Genomic DNA, 26132 nt, shown 5'->3' on the forward strand with positions numbered 1-26132 from the left:
CAATGTGGTTTCATTAAAGGACGTTACATTGATGAAAACGTACGTCTGATACAAGAATGCATAAATTATTTCAACCAACCAAACAATTCTGGCCTCATTTTATTTGCAGACTTCGAAAAGGCTTTCGATTCAGTAGACCATTCGTTTATGTTCTCTAGCTTAGAAAATATGAATTCAGGTGAAAGTCTAATTAAATGGGTTAAACTATTTTATACCGATATTAACAGTATAATTATTAACAATGGCTTTTTCTCAAACAGTTTTAACATCGAACGAGGTGTAAGACAAGTATGTCCACTTTCATCCTCGCTATTTATTATATGCATCGAGTATCTATCACACTATATCCATTTAAATAAACATATTAAGGGAATAGCGCTAGAACCTGACGAAAAAATAGACCCTATTTGCTGACGATGCAACTTATTTTTCAAATGACAGTATTGACTCATTCAATAATATTATAGAATCGCTAACCCTTTTTGGAATGGCATCGGGTCTTAAACTCAACACAAGTAAATGCACGGTGCTACGAGTAGGCAAATTTTAACCGATGCAAGTAACACACCATCTACTCAAAAAACATTCGTAGAACACATAATTTCAAAACAAAACAAAACGAACAAAATAGTTTACACACTTCAAATTAAAAACCCTGCCGAAATCTCTAAAGCTCAAACTTAATGGCAAAACCTTCTTGGAAAAAAAGAATTTAATTGGAAACAAAAATTTGTCATGCCATATAAATCAACTACTGATAGCACAATGAGAAACTTTCAATATAAATTCATCCAGAGAATCACAGCTACAAATAAACATCTTTTAAAGTGCAACCTATCCACAACAAAACTATGTGATATGTGTAGTGAACAAATTGAAACATTCCATGTTCTTGTATAGACAACATACAACATTTCCGTTAGCCACAATATACGTCATTCTATTTAACTATATAACATATTTTTGTGTAAGGATTACATTAATTTAATCCCGACATTCCACATCCTTTAATATAATTTGTTTAGAAGGCTCGTCAGTGATTTTTGTTTTTTTGGCATCTGCATGTTGCTATTTGTAGTTTTTGTAGTTGCTGTATACAAGTTTCTTTTTATCGTACACCAGATACTTATAGTTTTCTATGTTAACAATTCACGAATTGTAAATACATAGTATACAACAAAAATCTGTCATTGACCACATTACCTCTATAAATTAACAATAAGCAACTGGCATTTAGTAATATGCAATAAACAACTGACATCAACCAACTAGCAATTAGCAATTAACAACCGCCTTTCCACAAGTATCAATATGAACTATGGAAAATATTTACACGTTAATTACCAGCAAAAACCCTGAGCATACCGAATATTTTGCATTGAACAATTGACGCAATATCGCAGAATGAAGGCGCTAATATATTGAATAGTCGCCCAGACGAACAAGGATGTGCAATTACAAAGTCTCTTGATGTCAGTTTGAATTAGCGATCATATCAGTAGAACCGGGTTACAGTTTGTTTCCGGAATTAAGAGGCCTGCAAGTGGAATTTAATGATAAAATATATCATAGAAGAGGCTTCTAATTATCAATTATATTTTGATCATTATTTAAATTTGAATCTGGATAATATTAAGGTGTTTGTTTCGTGTACACATGTATTCGTTTTGTTTGTATTTCATACTTTTTATTATCCGCATCAAATATTGCGTCTCAGATGTGAATGACTGTCTTTTCATTCTTAAAAATTGTATTGTAATTATATTTCAGAAGTAAGATGTGAAATAAGTGAAATGAATTCGTATCATTTTTATTTATTGCAAGATTTTAGTCGTAGCCTGAATTTCTTAAACCAGAAATTGTCATCAAATAGTATGCTTGGCACTGACTGTTTTAAGGCAGTGACCACAGTTGAATTCATTTGTATTTGTGTTTTTTGTGTATGCCAATGGTCTAATGATGGGAAACTGGAAATTGGTCTCTTGTCTCAAATATCAGCACTTGTCATGATGCAAACATTTATCTTCGGCGAATGCAACTGGAGCTTCTCTTTGTTTATATTAGTTTTTATACGATCATTTCGTATTAATGCAAAATACATGTTGCCGAGTATGGCTGATGCTATCATGATGAACGTATCTCATAATTATTACAAACACATATTTGACTTTCGAAATACTCATTCGATAACATGTAAAGCTGGTTTTTCTTTTGAAATTGCAAAAATAAGGATAATAACTTTCAGCTCGTGAAGGAATGTGAAATTTATCCAGTATAGACTTACAAAGATACAAATCGTGTTTGTATAATTTGGGTGATATGCAAATTATAGAGCAATGGAGTCCCTATCAAATACATTTTCAGGTTCGTTATTGGGAAACATACCACAAATTGTACACGACCGTGGTATAAACAAGCAACATGAAGCATGTCATGAATATTTCAAAAGGTGTTAAGGCTTTGACCTTGTTTTAATGTATGAGTGTATTTAATGGTACTTCCATCTCAACACCGATTATAACAGAAAACGTCTAACGATTGTTCAGCACTGTTTTATTACATAATATTAATTCAATAAACTACTTGTTTATATAACGTATTCTTCAAAAATAATGTATGAGTCACAACAAACTGTTCGTACATGCCAGTCTTAATAACAATACTATATTGCAAATCCACAAATGTTTAATTTAGAACACACAATTAAGTAGTGGCAGGCCAATACAGAGTATGTAATGAACACCATAAATCCTGACTATTGTATACAGTATTAGATCTATGAACATATGAAATATAACACATTGCAATATTTAGTCAATTGTGTGGCTTTCAATGAAATATGTATTATACGTTATGCGAAATATGCGTCATTATTATTATGATTATTATTTTGTAAACATATTCTTTATTGACACGTCATATAATAACATTATGTTGACGTATTGCAGTATTTTATATGTTTACAATTTGCATTTCTCCCATTCATCTCATTATGTTATAGTAAAATAGTGTTATCACGTTTATATTGCTATAACTAATTACTTACTTATATGTTGGAGGTTTCGCGGATTTTCGCTATTCAATATGGTTCAATAACTGTTTTGATTGAATATATATAGCTTTAAAATATAGCATCGATTTTCAGGCTTAAACCATCAAAACCAAGCTTAGAGTGAGCGTTTAATGTAATAAATATTCACTAAGTTGTGCATTTGTTTTAATGTTCAAAGAAGAAATATTTGCTGGAAAACAATTATCGCTTTCGCGTTAAATTTCAGGCTAGTCGATCCTTATTTGTGTGATGAATTATTGTGTTTAACATCAAAAAAGCATTACCAAGTGTACATGTAATGTCATAATTGTTATTCCGTTTAGATTTTTCCAAAAGCTGTTATTCATACAAAACCGAATTTCTCAGAATACATGCTTTTGCTTGGACGATCATTACCACGCTGTGATCCTTATTTACGAAATTGTAGAAAGAGTCAAAAGCGTTTAGTACATAATACTATTGATGGCAACGTCGCTGCGTTATTATTACTGTAGAACGACAATTTATTCAACTACATTTGGTGGCAGCATGAGTCCGAAGTGGCGGAGTCAGCCGCGAAATTTTCGGATACAGTTCATATATATATGAAGCCCTCTTGATAGTTAAATGCTAAGTTTCTCTTTGTTTATTTGCTGGTGACTAAGTAAGGGATGGTCGTGTATGTTTTTCAAACTGTTTTATCTTTTAGAATAATTATTTTATAACAACGCACAAATACATCAATAATGATAACTAAATAAAAAGCAGACTTGTAAAAAAACACCTGCCATAATGTTGCTTATAAACTTCACTAAACTTGTGTTTAGTGCTAACTAGACAACATATATATATATAAACGACATATATAAAGTTATCGATGCCAGAAAATATTTATCAGTATTAGATTCCTTGCATCAACAAGGAACATAATCGATGTTCCACCCCATTCCTTTTCTCAGTCTGTCTCAAATTGCATGAAAAATTTAGCCAAAGTCACAAGAAAATAAGATGATTAACTTTTCTTAAAAATAATAAATTGAATCTCATCCTAGCAACCAAAATTTTAACCATATAAAGTGTTCTTGACCTTGACCTTGCGGTTTGAAGAAGTTGTGTTTTTTGTGCTGCCATAAAATGTGAAATTATACAAATATATACGAAGTGAAACACAAATCACTGTGGGATATTTGGATAATAATATATGGCAAAAAACTTTTCGTCATTAGATATACTCATTTTCACTTGATTAACATGAAAACAACGATGAAATAAACATTCATAATTGATATCGGCGACGCCATTTTGTTTTAAAATGAGATTACAAGGCTTCAAGCTCTAGCGCGCACGTTGAAAATAAACCTCTTTACTGCAGAAAAAGAAAAGCAAACAAGCAAAGATAAAAAACTTTTAATTTGAAACTGTTTGATACTGTTTTTTTTAACTGTTACTTTTTAACAAAACAACGTGAAAAGTAAAAGCTATATAATAACACTAACGTGATGGATAAAGAAAACAGTACGATAAAGGCAGGTGACAAACGCACGCGTAGCGTAATCAGTAGCATAAGTGATGCCGATACAAGCGTATCTGAGCAGAAAAACATCAAACAAAAGAATAAAAAGCAAAAAAATAAACGGAGTGACACGCAATATGATTCGCAAGATGAACAAGAGATCAATATCGCATCCGAACTGCATAGCATAAACCAAAAACTTAGCAATATGCTAACCAAAGACAGAAGTGATCTCAAAGAACTGATCAAAGATGTCGTTCTACAATAAAAAGAAGAAATGCTAGGTTCACTTGTCCTTAGAATTGAAAAGGTGGAAAGCGAGTGTTCGAAAAGGAGCTAGAGAACGACAAACAAGCAAAAGAATTTGAAAAGTTAGGCAAAACCATTAATGAACAAAATAACGAAAATGAACGTCTCCAGAATCAAATAAAAACGCAAGTTGAAACCAATGAAACAAAAATGAATGAATTAGAGCAATACAGTCGGCGCAGTAATATTAAATTAGAAGGCATTCCAGACAAAGAAAACGAAACTATAAATGAAACGGAAGAAAAAGTCATACAATATAAAGAAGTGAAACTCCAGCTGCTGGAGCAGTATTGAATTTTCATTAAAAACAATTAGTTGGTCCTTTATTTAAGGCAAGTGACCGATTGCCCAAACAGTACAAAACAGCACAATACAGCACAATACAAACCAACATAAACACAAAATATGAATAAAGCTGGGGTCACCGCCTTGGAACGGTCAATGCAAAGCATTGGGGGTTTAAACCTGGTTATAGAGCGCTCAACCTCACACTTGGCCCAGCAATATTCATAATACATTTAAGTGTAAATAAAATTTAACGTCATAGCATTGTAACTCAAATTAAACAATAATAAAAGGGAATTAAAACGCATTCAATTTAATTACTATTTAATTACTCAATTGCATTGAAGATACAAGAGTAACAGAATTACAACTTTTTGACGAACGATCAAATAAAACTATTAACAATTGTCAACTACATTCCTTCTTTATAGAAAAGATTTGAGAATGTAGAATCATAGAGTTAATATCTCAGATAATCATCGCGCAAATACAGGAAGAAGCAGCAATAATGGGTGTAAAAATTCCATATTACATAGCTTGGTTGTTTATGTGACTGCTAAACAAATTAAAAATAATTAAATCAAACAAGAAACGCCTATCAGAGAGAAAATATAAATAAAATGGAACATTATAAACCCAATGACCTATGCATGTAGATTACAACTGGGAAAGTCGGTCGTATGACGTCACAAAAATCCATAATGACATAATGACGTGAACAAATTCCAAGGGCAGTACTAAATAAAAATATTCATGGGGCTGTGCTATTAATAAAACAAGTTTACGTGATTTAATATTAAGAAGCAAATGAATACAAATGGTAATACCATTAAAGCGACATTATTGGAATCAAACAGTATATAGGTGTTTTGACAACTGAAGACAGAAATGATTTGATGTACGATTTGAGTCCAAATGTAGTTAACATGCAGATTTGTTCATACGACACAATGACACAATTTTATTCAACAGTGAAAAATGCCTATAATGTAGTATTCATGCAGATTTGTTCATACGACACAATGACAAAATTTTATTCAACAGTGAAAAATGCCTATAATATCACTAATGATTCCAAATTTTAAGGGAAGAAAGATATAGTGAATCGAAAACTATCAAACACGTGTTTTTAAGTACATAAGCATCGTATCCTTTTGATAAAAACAAGTTAATTAAATTGAAAAGTTTAATATGAACATTTGGTTTAACATATTTTAATTTGCGGACACGCTTCAAAACATCTCCATAAAATGATGGATGGGAGATTCCATTATTTAAATGCCATTTTAAAGAAACATTATATTTTGAAATTAAATCACCATACTTAGAGTAAAATCTAGAAAATTTATTTCTTAGGTTATGATACAAAAAGCCTTGTTTTAGCAATTTTTTAGTTAATATTAGATTACGATCATTAAAATCTTTAATACACGAACATGCTCTAGCATAACGTACCAACTGCGAAATGTAAATACCATAGGAAGGTCCTTTAGGGATGTTGCCATCTAGAAACGGAAAATTCACAATTTCAAAGTTAAAATCGTCCCGTTTGTCGTATAAACTAGTTTTGATCAAATTATTATTAATAGTTAAATGTAAGTCTAAATACGCAGCGTCTGTATTGGATATACACGATCTATTTAAGACTAGTTCTTTTGGGTAGATTTTGTGAATATATTGTTCAAATAATGGATTATCTAAATTAAGTATGTCATCAATGTACCTACTAGTAAGGTTAAAACAATTAATCAAATCTACTTGCTTAGTTTTAGATAATTCTAACATAAAATCGCTTTCATAACAATATAAAAAAAGGTCAGCTATAAGTGGCGCACAATTAGTACCCATAGGAACGCCAATAATTTGTTTAAATATTTTACCATTAAATTCAACAAACAAGTTATCCAAAAGAAAAGTAAGTGCTGCACAAAAGTCAAGACCAGTCCAAATGATGTAATTATCTAATATCTGATTAGTAAAAAAAGCTGTTTTAGTGTTTAAAGCTAGATACAAACATTTCTCTCTAGCAAAAGTTTTTTCAATCAAAGAAACAAGTTTGGATTTTATTAAAGCGTGAGGAAGCGTTGTATATAGTGTCGAAAAATCATAAGTACTTACCTGTGACACCTTATATTTTTTATTTTCAATTTTATCAATAACTTCTAAGGTGTTTTTTATTGACCAAAATAGGTTAATATTACTATTTTCATAAACTTTATTACAAAATTTAGCTATATGATATCTAATAGCACTCAATGCAGATGTAAGATACACTGATAATTGTTTGGTGGTACAAGACACTGAATTAGCGATAAAACGACTTTTATATGGCGTCTTATGTAATTTAGGTATCCAGTAAAGTGATGGCAATTTCTTGTCAATAATATTGACTATTACATTTAACTTTATGCATTGCGCAATATGGTCGGTAATAATTTCATTAGGTTGCTTATTGTACTCACAATATGATGTAGTTTGTGAAAGTTCTTGTGAAATAGTTTGAACATAAAACACTCGTCATATTATGATAACATTATTAGCAGCCTTATCAGCAGGAACTAAGACGAATTTAGATTTTAAGTCTTCAAGCAATTTACAGAGATTTTTTTTATTAAATTTAGGTGAATGTGGTAGGGCCAAAGGATGTGTATCATAAAAAAATATTTTATTCATGGCCATACTAAATATTTTTGTTTTCCAATCATTGAGTGCAGTAAAAGCACTGAATAAAAACATACCCGATTTAAACCTTACAACGAACGACATTGACATTACACATAGAATCGGCATTTTTAAGAAAAATAATAACAGGCCCATTGTTCTTAAAATGGTTTCGAGAATGAAAAGGAGCTACATTATGCGTCACGCAAAACACCTTCGAATACAGAGTGCCCCAATCTACGTCAACGACCACCTAACTAAATTTAACGCTCATGTATTCGCATGCGTGCGAAAAAAAACAGACGGACATAGTGACATCCGCATGGTCCCGTGTGGTTTAATCTTCTATAGGGACGTAAACGAACATATACACAAAGTGTCACCAGAGCAGTTCCACTACTGGATAGATCTACCCTGGCCAACTTCGCGCTAATACTCGTATAAAGAACTTTGCTGAACAGTATACCAAAATGATCTAGACAGCAAGGACAGTTATATAGTATAAACCACGAGAAACTCGATAAGTTTGCACACTAGATTTAAAAGCAATTACCATGAACACTATGGTTACGGATAGTAAATACTTTTAAATTCACAGGTGAATGAAACAAACAACATTTGAACCAAAAATATGTAATCTAAAAGTGTATATGTAAATAAATGAAGTGTAATAATGTATTAACAATGTATATTAATTTAAAAGTGTCGAGTAGTAAAAACAATTTATAACAGGCAAACCTTCTTATATTTTTTTATTACTAGTTATATACCTTTTTACACAATATTTATTAAAGGAAAGTCATGTAGACAAAAGCAGTTATAGTTGTATTGACAATATTTAACTTAATATGCACACGTGAAACGCACACGTATATAAATATGTGTATATGACTTCTACCCATGCTTTAATTTGAACAGTATATGTGAATAAATGTATAAGTAACACTAAAACTAATATGTATCTAAGAAGTTAGCATGTTTTTTTTTACAATGCACAACATTGTTTAGGCATTTACTAATTGCAGTAAGTAATTAATGTGTCCATTTCATTTATGCATTCAACTCAAAATATATATATTCAAAGTTAACTTTTAAATCAATACAAAAATAATAATAAGCTTAAACCAGCACATGTTTTATAAGTGTACACGTCAATTAAGGACTAGTTACGAAGCATAACAAACATGTAAATTTAGAGTGTGAATCGAAATATAATTATTGTAATAATGTAACAATAATCAATATTTGTAAATGTTAATAACTGTATTGTTACAATATATCAACAATCAAAATTGGTCAAGAATCTAACTAATAGAACAAGGCTATTGTCAAGCAATATGGTCCCCTACCGGCTCCACTATTGTCAGTTATTCCACCATTTTCGGAATATTTTTTTTGGTTCATAGCAACCAGAATTTTTGACGTAGGAACAAAATGAAATGACGTGCATAATGTCCATATTGCCATCTATCCATGTTTCAAGTTTCATGAAAAAATATGAAGAACTTTAAAAGTTATCGCAGGATCCAGAAATGTTTGACAGACAGACAGACAGACAGACAGACTCACAGACGCACAGAGCGCAAACCATAGGTCCCCGCCGGTGAAACCGGTAGGGGACAATAAGCGATAACGTACACATTTATATTTTGTCTAATCACTAGTTTTATGTCTTGAACGCAGTATGTATGTTCGAAATGTACTTGTTAATAAATATAATGATAGAAATAGACCACATATGTATACTTTAAAATATGCATATTAATACATGTATTAATGACACTTGAATGAATATGTATATTAGACATGTGCTCGAAAACAATTGTTTTGCTTAACTGTATTAACAATCAATAATGTTTAAGGGTTTAAGTGGTACAATTACTAATAGTGTGTGTTTTTTCACTTATAAATATGTTGACATATTATTTATTTACACTGATTACATTATTTATTACAGATGATTGAACAATACTTAATATTGAACGAGTTATGAACTAATTTTTCAAGCATAAAATAATTTTTGTAATCGTGCATTTCCTTTATATCACATTACTGCAAATTATGTTATTTAATATGTAATACACCTCTGATGCCTAACCTATATAGTTTTTGCCTTTCGATAATAGGTAGGCGACACATCAGACAAACAAGAAATCACATTTCTAATAAAAAATAAATCAAATATAAAAGTCAGCAACTTCAAAGACATAATACCTGGAAAACTAGCGAGCCTTGACATTACAATACACGAAACACAAATAACATTAATTAACGTTTACGGTCCTAACGTAGATGAAAGCAACTTTTACAAAACATTGCATACCTTTATTAATGACAATTCAGATAAAAACATAATAATAGGCGGAGACTTTAATACCGTTATAAATCCATCATTAGACAAGAAAAATGGCAATTTATATACACATATGAAAAATAGGACATTGTTGAATGACATACTTGTAACTTGTTAGATATTTGGCGTACATTAAATCCATCCGAGTGCAAATTTACATTGCATTCATACTCCAAACCAACTATATATTGCAGGCTAGACTACTTTCTTATATCGGAATCATTATGTAATATAATCGACAATTGTTGCATCAAACCAGGTTTCATGACTGACCACTCCCTTGTTGCTCTTAAACTAAACAACATTCAACCAGAACGAGGGCCGGGCTATTTTAAATTAAATAACAGCATATTATTGGATGCTCAATATCAAACCCAAATATAACAGGAAATAACATATACCATACAAAACAACAATGATGCTAACCCAAATACTTTATGGGAGATTATGCAAGGTAACATACGCAATACAACAATAAGATACACATCATTCAAACAAAAAGAAATACGCAAACTTGAAGAAAAAACACTTCATGATATAGAATAATTACAAACAATACAACAATAAGATACACATCATTCAAACAAAAAGAAACACGCAAACTTGAAGAAAAACACTTCATGATATAGAACAATTACAAACACAACTACATAACACTAATATCATCGACGAAGCCAGTATTGAAAGTGAACTCCATTAAAAAAAACAAGTGTTAGAAGTCATTTATCATGAACAACTAAATGGAATAATCCTAAGGGCGAGAGCTAAACACGTAGAACACAATGAAAAAAAAAAAATTTTGCAAACATCGAACAACGTAAAAGTGAATAAAAAACCATTCACAAACTTGTCGTTAACGATATTGAAGTAACCAATAGGATACAGATTCTAGAAGAACAACGATTATTTTATGAAAACCTCTGTAAAAGAAGCAACTTCAACCAACACAAATTTCAATACTCCTCAATAAACTCTCAATGATTATGAAAAACACTCATGTGAAGGACTCCTTACTGAATACGAATGTGGGATGGCACTTAAAGAAATGCAAAATAATAAAAGTCCGGGTATAACAATTAAACTTTACAAAATATTTTGGAATGAGATTAAAACATATTTAATCAACTCCCTAAACTACTCTTTCTTTCAATAATGGAAATCTAACTGTCCTGCAAAAACAAGGTATCATATCACTTATCCCTAAACCTGAAAAAAAAAACAAATCTTATCAAATTGGCGCCCTATAAGTTTATTAAACAATGACTATAAAATTGCAACAAAAGCATCGCAACTAGAATTAAAAAAATATTACCTTCGATTATTTCAAGTTCACAATCCGGATTTATAAAAGGACGCTATATCGGCGAAAATGTACGATTGATACAAGAATGCTTTAATTACTTCAATAGCACAAATAAATCAGGTCTTATATTCTTTGCAGACTTTGAAAAAGCATTTGACTCCCTCGACCATTCCTTTATGTTCACATGTTTAGAGAAAATGAACTTTGGAGAAAATATGATACAATGGGTGAAACTTTTTTTATAGTGACAGTAGTAGTATAATTATTAATAATGGGTTCTTCTCGGACAGTTTTAATATCGAAAGAGGTGTTAAACAGGGATGTCCACTCTTATCGTCGTTATTTATTATATGTATAGAATTCCTATATCATAATATACAATCTAACCCAAACATAAACGGTATAGTCGTTAAACCAGGCGAAGAAATCAAACAGTCAATATTCGCCGATGACGAAACTTATTTTTTCACTTACAATCCTTGCTCCTTTAACAACTTGATAGAATCACTGACCCTGTTTGGAAACGTATCAGAACTAAAATTAAACACATGTAAATGCACTGTATTAAAAAGTAGGTAATTATCGACATTCAAACATTCATCTTAAAACGGAAATGAACTTCAATTGGACAGCAAACGAGGCATCAACGTTAAGCATAACATTCACAAACAATGAGAATGATATAATATTAAAAAACATATTACCCAAACTACAAAAATTCAAAAACTGTCTTAAATCATGGCAACATAGAAAACTAACCTTAATTGGAAAAAATAACTGTATTAAAAACTTTCGCACTACCGAAATTAATATATGTACTTACCGTTCTTCCAAACCCAGATAATAAAATCATGAAAGATATAAAAACATCTATATATGATTTTTTATGGGATGGCAAACCCGACAAAATAAAACGAATACAATTAATACAACCTGTAGAGCTTGGAGGTCTACAACTGACTGACATTTATTCGTTCATAAATTCAATCAAATCCAGTTGGGTCAAACGTATATTATATACCACAAACAAGAGTAAATGGACATTGTTTTGTCAACAAACACTAGCCAAATATGGTGGCTGTTTAATTGTTGAATGTAACATTAGTAAGTCTCTAATACTTGATATAGCAAAAAAGACTATGTTTGTATCTAATATACTATCAGCTTGGAGTAAAGTCGCAGATATGTTAGAAGAAAAAAGTAACAGCAAAATAATTTTATGGAATAATAAAAACATAAACGCAAATGATAGCACATTCTTTTATAAAAACTGGTTTGATAAGAGCATAAAGTATGTCGATCAACTATTTGATTACCGAATGAACGCCTTTTATTCCTTTCATAATATATGCTTCTTGTATGAAATCCCAGCAACAGACTTTCTTATGTATTGCACGCTGATCAAAAGTATTCCATCACATATAAATTCTATTATAAACCCAAACAACACGCAAAACATTAGAACTCAATTTCTAGAAAAACTCACAACAAAACAAAAACCGAACAAACTATTATACAGAATACAAATAAACAACAAGATTAACGAACTACCCAAATTCCAAATAAAATGGCAAAGTATATTCCAAGAGCATGAATTAAACTGGAAAGAAATATTTATTATGTCTTACAAAACAACAATCGAAATCACACTAAGAAACTTTCATTTCAAATACCTACATCGAATTATCGCCGCAAATAAATATCTTTTTAAATGCAAATTATCTAACTCTAATTTATGTGACTTCTGCGTGAAAATATCGAAACTATATAACATCTATTTTGGGAGTGCAAATACATCCAACCTAATCTGGAATCAGTTGACATCCTTTCTTGGCCAACAGCAACTAAACATTAAACTATCCCTCTTAAATGTTAGTTTTGGAATTAACTCATTAAAATCCATAGACGGTAATAATATTGTGAATTTTATTATCATATTGATAAAACTTTTTATCTTTAACATGAATACAAGAAACAATTACCAAATTTTAATTGTTTTATACATAGCCTGAAATTAAAAATCCAGATTGAGAAAAAAATATCCCTCAGTAATGATAAATTGCATATTTTTGAACAAAAATGGAATCAAATTCAATTTTCATAATGCTTGTCCACTTAAATATACTACTATCTTTATGTTAGTTTATCATTTGAAATATTCATTTTAGTTTTTTTTCTTTTTTAATCTTATAACATCATTGATTATTATATATATTAGAACACATCCCGTACTCACTAATTGTAATGTTACAAACCAAGGTCTAAAACATAAGGCATATTTCTGTATAATTTGTTAAAACCATTGATTGCAAATGAAAGACATGTATGTATACAATATATGCTTTAAAATGAATAGAAAAAATAAATAAAAATTCTTTATTTTGTATACAAATCCAAAAGCAAATCTTATGAACATTATATTGATTAAATAAAGAACACAACAACATCATGTTAAAACAAGATGTGTTTGTGAAACATTATGACCCCCTATTTATATGACCTTTTACCTTGAAGAATGACCTTGACCTTTCACCACTGCTTATGTGCAGCTCCATGAGATACACATGCATGCCAAATATCAAGTTGATATCTTCAATATTGCAAAAGTTATGGCCAATCTAAAAGTTTGACGCAAACAAACCAACAAACAAACAGACTGGGCAAAAAAATATGTCCCCCAGTATTGACTGGGGGGACATAAAAATATATAATTATATTAATGTTATTACAGTTTTGTCATAATGAGGCATCCTTCTAATGAAGATGTGTCCCATTTGAGCTTCATTTGTCTACTAAACACACGGATGATAATACACACGCGATAATTAATCCAGTACATGGCCATTTAAACTTGTGTTAAGCGCATGTGCAGAAAAACGGAAGTCGGTTTGAGCCAGTTATCAGAATGTTCTGACTGACTTTGAATGGGGGTTTCCGTTCTTCATAATAACACATTATTTATAATGCAGCTGGTTTTAAGCAAAGATGACAAAAGTTCAGGCTCAATATCAGTTCCTTCATTGGTCAAGTGCCAACATCTATTTTAATATGTCCACATACTAGGAAAAAGTTTTAAAGCATGTTGTTTGTTGTTTATTTTTAAATAAATAATTGCTTATTAAAATATATTTGTTAACATCCCTATGATTCAATGTAAATACTAAAAAGATATTAGCCATATTTAAAGTCAAGGACGGATTCAAATAAAATGTCACATTGACCATAGATTGTATTTCAATAAAATAAAAATCTTTAATGGGAAAGTAAAATTTTCAAATGGGTTTTCCTGAATAAATAATTATTTTATTACTTACGTTATAAATTGGAAAGGCAATATTAATTGTCATCACAATGGTCGTATTGAGGGCAATTAAATAATAAATCCACAGATAATAAGAAACATTGTGGCCATGTGTACGTGGACAATACTTAGTAAAAATCGTATAAAGAAAACTGCAACAATACACTATGAGTTTTAATGTAACTGATATGATGGACTGATCGTAAAGAGATATTGCTAGGAAATGAGTTACTGGATCCTAAAAGTGTATTTTATTACTGTATTTCAAAACTGAAAACACTTTATACCATTAAAACACTTAAAGCAATTAATGGAATTATTTGCTTTGCATTATGTTTAATAAAATGTTTGTTTTGAAAAACTTGGACATTTCTGTCATTTTGGACAACCTAAAAACACACCATCATTTTAGATCACATATAAGACCATGGTTTGATCAGATTCTGTGTGGGTATTTACTTTTCTTGTAAGACATTTGTTCAAGATCTACTTTTTTTATCAACTCCCACAATGATATTGATTGAACGTGTTTATAATGATTCCATTACTTTAAAATGTTAAATAGCATGATACACGGCAGAAACAACCGATTTGGATAACTGTCTTACTTTTGTCGTACTGTTTGGATTCCACTCGCCAGCTCGCTAACACAATGGTGTAGCCTTTGACACTCAGTCTATAGCGTGATCAGTTTTCCACTTTGCTGTTACCATATGATTAAGCAATTGCATGCTGTGTTCTTGTTCAATGCAACCTAGCTGTCGTTAATGCTCATTTTTTTTCTTGGTTAGAAAATAAACAAACCACATTTTTAATTATCCTATTCATTGTTTTAATATATAATTAATTACTTAATTAGATAGCCAGGGAATTACTATTTAACTAAAATCAATCCTATATTTAACTGCAAAACCCGACTTATGTATTACTTGCAAAAAGGTGAAGCTGAAGCGTTTATACCATATCGTATACATTCAATTCCATAAAATGGCCAGGTTGTTTGCCTAATATGCTGTTGTATTAATGCATGATAGTGATTGTTGGTATATGTGCTATTAAGTTAATATGTTATTGTCATATGTGTATGTTGATTTTAAATGTATTTTTACAATTGATAACGATAACTCAAACATATAATTATACCTGATGACAATAAAATATGTGTCGCGATAGTAATTGTATATATATTTACGTATTGCGATTAAGGATGAAACTGTGCATTTCATTAAGATTTTAATATAAGATTTCTTTACCTATTCAGCTCTATAACAGTGGACAGAAATTGAATGAATTGATTAAAAAATATAGTCACAAACCTGATCCATGTTTTTAAAAAGAAACATATGTGATACTTAACAATGTTGAAATCTATTGCGACCACTTTCAAAGCAATCACTATTGGAAAAACATGTGTGATGTTTCTTATTGAATATATTTGATATGTTTATTTATACATTAAAATCAAGTTTATACTTCTATTGTCCTATCTCAGTTTCTATAACGAGTATGCGTATCTCGTTCATATAAATGTTTGTTATTTTTAATATGCACATAATATTAACCAGTTGGCTGACCGTCATCATTTTTCATCGTTTGAAATTGGAAAAACGGGAAGAATGATTTAATTGTTTTTCTCGATTAGTTAAAAACCAATTTCATAATTTTGGGATGTGTTCATAATAATGGCATGGGCGCATACAAAAACTTGTACACATCAATTTGTGTCCAAAGTCCTAGCGATATATGGGAACGAACGAGCGGACATGCAGGAAAAAGAAAATTGAAACATGTGAACCAGCGATACATTTTTAATGAATATCATATGTACTATGTTTTGGTGTAATTATGGCTTTTATTTGTGTGCGAAACAAAGAGTAGTTGTTCGTATATTTTTTTAAGGAAGGTTCGGTTTTCTTGACGGTTGCATTTCTTCCAATTCGTTTTGGCGGGTCTAAATCGGAATTGTTTTAAAAATTGACATAGATAACCAGATAAATAATGTCAAAATAATACACTTAACACACAATAACTATCATCACATGTTTTCTTTTGTATACCAAAACATGGAGGATTTTATGAATTGATTGATACTAATATGCATCCCTGTTTGCGTTCACAGTATTATAATAATATACATATAAGTGAATATCAGGAAAACATGTAATGTTGTTACAATTTTATTCCAACATCAGACGTGCATTGTCGAAATAAACCACTGTGGAATATATTTTCTTTTATTTCGACAATTATGAAATATAGCTGTCACGCGCGGCGGACTCTTATATCAGCCATGTGTTGAGGATGGTCATATTACTCGGAATCAACTATAAAGTAATCATTTTAGTAAAATCGAATCAGATTCAACAAAACAAACGATTTGATACCAAGATGTAATATATTTTAAACACAAAATGCAACACAAACAGCAAAAACGTTATTTTTACAAATATTAAGTGCGATTGCTCATGACGTCATTATTAACACGTCAAACGACAAAAGTCATATTCTTTCCCGCTAAAGCTGCAGTTTTTTATTATTTTTTTCATTATTTCTTTAAAATCGGGGTGTAGAGGTATTATAAACAGAAAAACAGGTTAGTGCCTGATCTTTTTGTAATATATCAGGCTCGGCACGAATAAAATAATAAAACGTTTGCTTAAAATAACTTTGGGATTTTCCGTTTATTACTATTTTCCTTTTCTATTTTTAAAGAAATAATTAACGACTAAGAAAATTGATGGGATCAATCGAGTTGTCGGTGCCGAATAAAGCGAAGTTTATTTTGCTCGGCACGAAAATCTGAACCACTCGCCAAAGCTCGTGGTTCAGATTTCCTAAGCCTCGCAAAATAAACTTCGCTTTATTCGGCACCGACCTAATATTCTCTATGTATGCGGTGCATGTATATTTCAAGTTATGTTTTACTGTTTAACATAACATGCATGCATACGCTGGATACATATAGAAAAGGTCACAAATATCTGCCTTACATCTGTACGTGTTAAGACAATAATGTTTTTATTTAACTATTATAAAGCACTTCAAACACATCTTTCTCCTAAAATAAAATATAATATATAACCATTTTTAACTGTACACTTGAGATTTGTATGGAATCATCTTAAAGGAATCATTTGTTCAGGGTTGCCGTAGATATATGCCATGACATTTTTGTTCGTTAGAAGCTGTTAACATTGAAAGTTTACATTAGCTTGTTGACACATTATTTAAAAGAATAAGCTTGATGTGTCCGTCTCATGTTTTCCATTTCTTCAGTTGCACCTCATGTACAAAAATCGTCATAACTTGTTTTATTATTTGGATTTGGACGCTCACATTTTAGATTCAGGTTATTGAAAAGTTCTTATGTTTGAAACAATAAAAATCTCATTTTGTGATTTGTGAGCCAGAATAGTCATTTTCCCATTCCCTGCAACATATTAATTTGAAATTATTTGAGCGTTTTTGTCCGCGTTATTCGGGACATAATGCATATTGACCTGTGTTTTCTTAATGAGAATAACGAACAATTCCTTTTAAAATAATTGTTCGACCAGTAATTTTTCAGAAAGCTTTTTGCATGGATTGTGTTGAAACTGATACGCAGATATTTCACATCACCAGCCACCAGTGGCAGTTTATGTCAATTTATATTACGCTGATATGACCGCAATCTAGTTATGTCCCACACAAACGAGTATGTTAAGAATGGTAATGAAGTAGCGTTCGATGATGAAAATAATGCCAGTGAAGTTGCAGTGTGAGACAGAATATGCTAAGTTAAAGACAAAACGGAAATGAACACAACAGCACCGTTATTTATTTATAAACAAAGTTACTAAAAACCGATTGACGTTTATTCGACTTGAATTATAAATATACCAACTTGTAAATGCACATGAGATACATGCCATCCTCGCTCAATGTCGTTTATCTCGATTCTATAGTAACAAGATTTAAAAAGCCATGTACACTAAATGAATATTCATTTATTAAAACATTTACTATTTTATAATATCTGCAATATTGAGCCAGCATGTCTTTTATAAGCCAGTGCAATAATGGAGATTTGACCCAAATTAATACACCTCAATATTGAATTTACTATTTTAGATAGAGGATAAATTGTCGACTTCAACAATTGTTTGGAAAAAACGTTCGAACAACAATAAGATACTCGCACAAATAAACATTTTACAGAAATGAAATCAAAATTATTGATTTAAATTATGTGTGGGAGTCACCCGTTGCCATAAGAAATGTCAAGCAAGTCCATCAGAGATACTGAGTATTGATCGTTGTCGCTTACAACATTGTCAAACACGAAACGTGTTTCAGAGTGAGACTTACACACTCATTGTTATAACGGGTACATAGATAGGAGACGTTGGTTGACCACATAAACATGTTTTAAGTGAAACGGATCATCTTGTACGAACGCATTTACATTCATCACACATTCTTATTGGTAAGAGGATGCTGAGTTATGTCGACTGACATAATGGCATTAAAATGGGTGCGTAATGCTATTCAACATGAACATAATTGTGAGTGGAAAAATAAACCTTTCATGTAGAAGAACATGTATATATGACACATAATTCTGTCATAATTACAATATTACAATCGTACATTTGTAACATTTGTTATTTCATTGTTCTAAATTTCACGAAGAACGTAACATGTACCTTTTTTCTTGGTATAGTGGAAACAGAGAAGAAATCGATTTTATTAATCTAATAAAAACGAAAAATGATCTAAAATTGAAGAAAATAGCAATTTTCATATATTTCTTAATGCGCAAAGCACAAACATAATACTTTTCACAACTCATGTATGTATAATATGACATGTTTGTATATTGTATTTTTGGCCGGTAGCCTTTAATTACGAAATAAATTGTCTTGTCTTGTCTCATTTGTTACATCGGCAATACAGATTGTAGTGTAGTCAACAACGTGAAATGAAACAAAAACAATCTTACTGACGTTTAATCCTTCGTCTCTGTTTTTTAGCGTAGCACATGGAAGTCATTAAATCGGGTACAATTTACACAGAATTGCGAATCATTCAAATAATTATGGTGTGAACCACCTCTCATGTAATTTAGTTGGTCCCCACTTGTGGACAGCATATTTGTAAAATCTAAATGCAATTATACATGTATATTTGCAGTTTATCGCAGTATTATTGATAACTGGCAACACATCTTATGATATAAAATAGCCACTGGAAGATTTATATTTAGTTGACTTAATTTTGTATCAAGTTAATATTTAACAGCAACTAGTTCAATGACATGTATAATATATAAATCTACATTTCACCAAAGAACAAGAACATAAATTCAGAACGCCTATATGCGTGCAATCCTGTTATTGTACGATTTATGGCAATAAGCGCGTGCTTTGCTTTCACAAATTTCCCTTATATGTTGGCATGCGTTCTAGACGGGCTTGCAATAAAAAAGGACATTTCTCTCAGTTAGAAAAGTCGCATAAAATCACTTTTACCAGACTGTCTGTCATATTGTCTCCCAATCGTTCATTCATTATTTATTGTGGCAGTGCCACGAGTTAACTTAATCTCAATCATTTTTTCGAGATGCATTAAAACAAATGCCCATGAGTATTGCCCTTTCCTAACTATTAAAGATGCATGCGATAAGGAAAGTATTTCGCACCTTTAAGGCGAACTGTAGTACAAAATTGAAGAAAAAGTTAAGCTTCAAAGCATAATGTATTGTATCACGTGCATGTAGTTAAATTTTACTTTAGCGTAAATTAGTAATTTTGGTTTATGCATAGGCACTTACTAACTTGCTGTTAATACAAGTGAAGCAATGCAGGTGAATTTCTGCTTTATCGTTCATGACTATAAGCGTGTTTGAAGATACGACACAACATATACAGTGTTCCCCCTTCCGACTCATGACGTAGGTATTGATAAGAACAACAGTAGCAATACAGTTTTTCGCAACGGTTTATGGTTTCTGGTTACCATACGCTTTCTCTCTCGTTTGACAGCACACTCAAACTCACACATGGTATACTCCTACTTTATTTTCAAATGTTTTGTGTGACACCTCCTATATTTTTATTTAAAACATTTAAACATAAAACCCCTCCTATATTTTTATTTAAAACAGTGCATAAACAGTATTCTAATGAATCACTTTTAATATAAACTCTCCTTAATTGCTTTTTGCATTGGAATTTATACTCTTTTTTTTTGGTTTTTTGGTTTTTTGGTTTGCATTTCCCCCATTTTTAGGGACGCGTTTGATCTTCTCAAATATTACCATCATACAGCCATGAATATTATTTCCGACTCTTATTATATCATAAACTGCTTTCAATTTTACTTAACATATCCGTGTTCTTTTTACGTGAAATAGCTATTGGACCCTTTCACCTTCCAATAAATATTATAACACTGAGATTGCCTAATTATTTGTTGTTACATTGCGTATCTAATATGTCCGTCATTCCATCTCTGTCGCGGACACTTGCCACACGGAATACTTCAATACTATTTAGAGTACAACATTCAAACTAAAATTCAACCGAGTTTTATAGTTTGTTTTTGGTAATGTGGTTAGGCTTCCCCTTAAATTATTGAGACCCTCGTTACTTTACATGCATAATTCCAAGGTAGTTACACCACTTTTAATCATTGTTTAATGTGTAATGTGTGTGCTCAATATTTTGTTCTGTGCGGTATATGTAGTTAGTCTTTGCCTTTAATTCAGACTACTAGACGTTAATATCAATTTTTCTGCTGCATGTGTATCAAGACTTAATTGGTTATTTACGATAAAGTAGTGTAGTATATGACCTGAAGGGTTCCTCATGAAACGTATTATATTTAACACCAATTACAGGATGATCTAAGAAATAACATGTTAAAACATTTAACTCTTATATGATCATTTGAAATCATTTCATGACTATATACATATTAGCGTAATATTTTAAAAGGTTTACATGTCGTCATCCTATCCATTTTAGTTTACTACGTTATTCCGCCTTTTACATCAATATAAACAAATATTTAAAACTACGATTTTCTATCCTCCAATACCTGAAATACCAAAAATATCATAATAATTTATCAAATTGTATTGTCATTATTATTTAGTATTTAAAACGAATTATTATTACATGACATGACATATTGAATTACATAAAACATAACCAAAAGTAAAACGATTACTTATCCGCGTGGATATATATGAATCGTGCCATGAGAAAACCAGCTTAAATGACATCGACGACGTCATTGGTAAAACGGAAAAGAAATTTTCTTATGGTGAATTTTAACTAATTGTTTGGACCTTTCATCTAGCACGAAGAGAGGAAGGAAGCGCTCCTGCGTACGCTCACTTTACAATTTCAGTGTGTAGGGAACCGTATCAGCTGTTTTTTGACTAACAAACGTAATGTTCTGTATGCAATGATACAGATAGTAACCCAGGTTGGTAGTACGCCGAGAACACACGGACACAGAGGTCGAAAACCTTAACACGTACTATCGTTTGCTGATGTCAATCGGTTTGTGCAGTTCATCATGAACACCTCCAAAAAATCGGACTGCTATACCAGCAACCTCAAGGGGCAAAGACAATATCCCAATCGTCTTCCATCCATAAAGCATTGCGCAATATATATAAAAACATCACATTCCACACGGATATACATGTACATGTATATATATGTACATGTATATCTGTTTGGAATGTGATGTTTTTAGGTTTTCAGAAGAGCGACTGAAAGGATTGTATGTTTTTATCAAAGGTCAAAAACAGTTCCAATGGGAATTTGTTCTGGTCACCGTGTTGCTACAAATATATTGTTCAAATATATGCTTTCTGATTTTGTACACCTGAAACAGGTCTAACACCTAACAATCAATGTAACACAACTTATCACATATTGAAACCAACGTAACATACATTGCTGTAAGCGGGGTACTAAACTAAAGTTGATTAAAGACGCTTTAATTATGAATAAGATGAGCACTACAGATTGAGGAAGTTAACAAGCATATGTACTGAATATGTTTATAAATCAGTCTAGCCTAAATGTATTTAGTGAACCCAAACTATTTCCACCATAATATAAAAATTGAGTCAATGGAACCAATTCCTCGAAAGTGGAGTTCAGATTGTGTTATCGTAATCTCCAACAAAAGTCAGATTTTGCAGAGATCACTTCTCCCAGCGGATTTCTTTTCAACGATTATCTGATTGCTGGCTTGTAAGATACGCGATCGTTTACGGTCCAAGAGTTGACCTATTCAAAATGATGTAAAATCTAGCGACTGCTGTTAGAAAGTAATATGATTAGACTATTAGGTATTTGTTTGAAAAATCTGGTATCCGGTTATTTTCTTTCAAATTAAAAAATCTTAAAATTTAACAAACAACAGCATACACGAACAATCAATTGCATCATTTACATGTTAAATTATTTTAGCTTATTTTTGTCTTTATATTGGACAAGTGTACTTTATTTAAAATTTGATAATTAAGCTGGTTTATATGTTTCATGTTTAAAGTTGAGTTCACTGGATGTTTTTTTCTTATTTTCAATTGTTTTATCTTGGTGTTTGCTGCTTAGTACTACTATATCAATATGTATTCTTTAGGAATAGGCCTTAACTCAGATTGGCATCGATAACTTGGTGACCATTAATCCACAAAACACAAATATGTTATTATCAGATTTTTCTGTTAAACATCAAGCAGTGAGTATACTCCTGGGATGGTACCTTATTTAGCCTATCATCGGTTAATGTGTTGTCATCCCACTGATGTGTGTCTACAAACTCCGCGCTTCTTTCTAAACTGTGTTAAATTGCAAGGTAAATCTTTGTCGCAAAGGTGACTATTATCACCACCGCTTTGTAAGATCTGTTCAATGGCGAGGTAAAGTTTTTTTACAAACGCGACTTATACCTCGCACTGATTTGCAAGATGTGTCAAATGGCGAGGTTAAGCTTTGTAACAAGTGTGACGAACATCTCCATAACTGATTTGCCATATATGTTCAATTGCGCTGTATAGCTTTGGAAAAAAACGTGACTTTTAGCGCCGCACTGATTTGTCACATTTGTATTATTGCAAGCATGCGCACATACCTTAAGTGTGGATCTCTAGGGACTATGAGAATTTCTTTCAAATAAACACTTTATGGTTTGACATATTGTAAGTGTCAATTCATTCGCATATACAATATTTACTTATCACATTGTATGCCGACAATGGTCCGTTTAAAAGCAACATTGAACATTTCTAAATATGCTTCCAACAAAGACACAACTCAGAAGTCTCCCAACAAATATTAATCCTCTTTGTTAACTTTCTGTCCAACCCAGGAGCGAACCCACAGTCGTTTGTCTCAATCATTGACGAACACACCCCGAAGGTCAAAATTAAAAATATGGTTTATATTCCGTGTGATGGTTTATTTCTTGTCATAAATGGAAATATTTGTGGCATAAAAGTCGTATAATTAGATCGACATTGATACAATACAATAGAGGAATATTTGCCTAATTTAATAACATATGTAAATCATGTTACGTATTACTGCTGAAAGTATGCACGCCACAGATCAGAACAAAGCATGTTTTGAAAGTGGCTTTATGTATTGCTGTCTGGATTAACTTCTATGAGAGCTAAAAAGGTTGATTTTATACAATAACGGAAATGTTAAACGTCTTATAAATACTATGGACATAGTTATTTCGTTTCGACATCTCTTCTTAATTAACATGTACATGTATTGAACAGTTTATATATGCATATATAGAATATACACATAAAAACACTGCCTGCATTTACATATCAGACAGCCTGCTAACATGCGAACTATGCTTTTTTATGCGCTACTTTTATTGCCTGTATACTTCAGTTAAGGATTAAATAATATTTAGTGTGTTTATGCGCGTACCAAATTCGTTTTATTGAACTAAGCCCGTTTCAAAACAACATCGATTATGCCATTGTCTAAGCCATGACTTCACAAGAAGACATTCAATCATCATATCCATATCGCCTCTGCCCAACAGTTATTAGATCGTAATGAAGAAATAAGGCCTATCAACTCATACCAACATGGGTAAGCCACTTTTAATTTCCAACAAACTGCAACCTGCCTTAAATAAGCTCTTATCGCGCATTATGAAAGTATTTTGAATAAAATATGAAGCATGAACTGCCAAAATAATGAATAACAATTCTGCGGAATCTTGGTGAAATGCTACGAAACGGTCAGACAGTGATTATAAATCGGTATCGTTTATTATATTAGGATCGATTGCACATTTCGGAATCATGTTTTATGTCTACGATAACTCGCGCCAAGACTTGTAATTGAAGAACAATTTAATTTATCAGTGACAACGTTGATTTATGATGGCATTTCGAGGTAGCACCTCCATCGTGATGCATTGCCGAAATATATAATCTGCAAAACAGTGTTTATGGGAGATTCCGTTTTTATAAATAATCGGAATCGACAAACGTATGTCACACAGACGTTTCCGCTTTGCCCAGTATCTCATTTTATAAATATTGTTTAAACAATATAACCGATGTTTATTAATATTACCAGACCAATAAAAACAAAAACAAACATTCTCAGTATTATCATAATTTTCGAATATTTTATAGAATGTTTCAGTTTATTGTTGTTTATTGATAAAAATGACGTTGATACTTTAACTTTCTTATTTTGAAAGCAGTTCAAACCAACAAACACTCACATATGTTGAATGAAGTCAATATTTAAGTATCATATATTGGATAGCACACTTAGAATGCTAATGTTTCCCTTACGATTCATAATTTCTTAATATAGCTGGATAAAAGGGGGGGGGGGGTGATCGATAGCGGACGTGTTTTCATCGGCTCTGTTCAAAATTTAAAATTATAATATATGCAAACTTTTTTAAAACTCAAGAGGTGCACAGAGAGCCATGTCAAGCCAGTACAGAGGTAAATATTCCCCATTAACAGAAGAAAACGGCTGGCAAGCTAGAGAAACTAAACGAAAATGTCGTGTAACTAGCAGTTATTCTACGAACGGCTCGCCTCACCCTCCCCAAGGTGACTTAAGCGTACACGGAACAGTAAAAACAACACCCGAACAGTTCTCTGAAATGCACATAGAACACAAATTGACATGGCCGATTTGATATGATCTTTTTAAATAACTCATGCAATCATCAATTTGAATGTTTGAACCAAAACTTTGTCCGCTCACAAGCAGCGAACTAACTTGATATTCAGTCGCCATTCCGAGCCTGAAATCGTTGGCAACGAAGACCCCCTCTGTATCATCCGTGAGTTCATTTACAACAAACTAAGTA

The sequence above is a fragment of the Dreissena polymorpha genome, chromosome 12 (genome assembly GCF_020536995.1).
Source record: "Dreissena polymorpha isolate Duluth1 chromosome 12, UMN_Dpol_1.0, whole genome shotgun sequence".
Classification (NCBI taxonomy): domain Eukaryota; kingdom Metazoa; phylum Mollusca; class Bivalvia; order Myida; family Dreissenidae; genus Dreissena; species Dreissena polymorpha.